General features: G+C 42.9%; 1 non-coding gene across 1 annotated transcript; it reads right to left on the reverse strand.

Annotated features, from left to right (window-relative positions):
- Positions 1-271: 271 nt before the first annotated feature.
- On the reverse strand, positions 272-344 carry Trnaa-agc (transfer RNA alanine (anticodon AGC)). Its single transcript has one exon. It is a non-coding gene; the product is annotated as a tRNA-Ala (tRNA).
- Positions 345-2114: the final 1770 nt, after the last annotated feature.

A 2114-nucleotide genomic window follows, 5' to 3' on the forward strand; every position in this document is an offset into this window, starting at 1 on the left:
GCAGGAAGGACTGACACATACCTCACTCGCGAAATTGAATAAGAAAAAAAAATAAACAGTATACGTTAGTTGATACACATCGAACAAATATTGCGAACCCTCGATTTGATTCATTGCGTGCTTCGGATACTGCTGCGTTAGTAGCAAGCTGGATCAGCGCAATGTGTTACTCTTTTCAGTTTTAACGACCAGCAAGATAAGGTCCCACATTTTGCAATTGGAGTGAGACGAAAAATTCTCAGTCGTACTGACTCGAGCTAAAATGTAACCCTGGAGGCGCCGGGTATCGATCCCGGTACCTCTCACATGCTAAGCGAGCGCTCTACCATCTGAGCTACGCCCCCAGCCGGTAAGCTTGTTTCGTGGATACCATACAGGTTGACGTTATTAGGCGACCTGGTTCGCGGCGCAGAGGCGGCGACAGGCGACCAGCAACAGGTTCCACCGCCGCCGCGTAGTGCGGGCCACAACGAGGCCCACGGGCCACAAGTTGTGACGTAACTAGCTCGAGGAAGCTCGCGCCTCACGAGCTCCTGTAGTACGAGTGGGTGTTTCATTTCTGGCGCAGGTGACAGCGCTCTGTATACAGCTGTTCAAACTAATGCTGTTTTTAAGATATGGACATATCGATATTTCTTTCCCAAATGCATCGATATAACAGCGACCTTCTTTCACCTATATATCGAAATGGCAATATCGAGTGCCGGTATTTTTATTTTGTTATTTTTTCTCAGTTTTCAGTAAATATTTGAAACTGTTTATTTTTTCGAACTATAGTAGAACATAATTTTACTTTCCATTTGTCAAAGAGTCTTCCTACTTTTTGAGCCTTCACCACGTCCAGTCTTTTCTCCTTGACTATGCGAAGCAAGTGAAGGTGGCACAAAGAAGAAGTGCGATTGCACTGAGAAGAGGGGTAGGAGGGCGGGGGGGATGACGGTGTGAATAGAATAACAAGATTTCCTATATGGGGTAATAGCACACAAGTTGCGTTAGCAAATAATTTTTGACTAAACTAGTGTGCAATTTCTTTACATCGGCATTCTTCGAAAACAGTTGCTGAAAGATATGAACATAATGTAAATGACGATTCTAGCTTTTGCGGGAGCCAGAGACGTGTTAGGGGATGTGTGGCACTCGGCGCTACCAACATAAACTGCAAAGTTTAACTTCACCAAGCAATTATGACACTACGACTGCTAGTTCGGTGGCGTTTGCAGAAATGAAAAAGAGGAAGGTCGACATGAAATGTTCCAGACAAATCCGATAATGTGACGAAAAACATTTACATGCAGTTACCACTGTTAGCAAACCGGTTACCGCCAAGCATGATAGTGCATCGTTTCCCCTTCAGTTCTTTCTCCAAGTGGGATAAGCAGGTTGCTAGCTTGTTGATGTACAGAATACCTAATAATAATTCAGTACTTAAATATATGGCTCTAAAACTGGCAGTATACAGAATGATTCACGAAAGTATGCAAATATCTTAATATGTTATTCTACAAGTAAAGCTAAAGAAAAAAGTTCATATAAACATGGGTCCGCAAATGTTTAGTTTCGAAGTTACGGCTGATACTAGATTTTGCCTGAAATTTAGCAAATTCGGTAATATGAAGCAATCGCAAAACTGTACGAGGTTAAAGTAAGGCACGATTTCCATTTCTTTTGTTGTTATTGGCCTGGTGAATCTAATAAAACATGTCCCAGGCGTGTATCTGCAGTAGTTTTCTAGAACATCCAGAGAAGCAAATATTATTATAAAAGTAAATTTGTTTAGTTTCCATTAAGAATGTAGAAACGTTTATGTCATTGTTGGCAACCGTTAGAGAGTTGTTTCAGACGTTTCCAGAGCTGGTTCAAATGGTTCAAATGGCCCTGAGCACTATGGGACTTAACATCTGCCATCAATCCGCTAGAACTTAGAACTGCTTAAACCTAAGTAACCTAAACATCACACACATCCATGCCCGTGGCAGGATTCGAACCTGCGACCGTAGCGGTCGCGCGGTTCCAGACTGAAGCGCCCAGAACCGCTCGGTCACACAGGCCGGCTCCTGAGCTTGAAACGAGTGAGTTTTCAATATTGTTCAGTGAAAGAACATAGTAACAACAGT

The sequence above is a fragment of the Schistocerca gregaria genome, chromosome 1, assembly GCF_023897955.1.
Source record: "Schistocerca gregaria isolate iqSchGreg1 chromosome 1, iqSchGreg1.2, whole genome shotgun sequence".
Classification (NCBI taxonomy): Eukaryota; Metazoa; Arthropoda; class Insecta; order Orthoptera; family Acrididae; genus Schistocerca; species Schistocerca gregaria.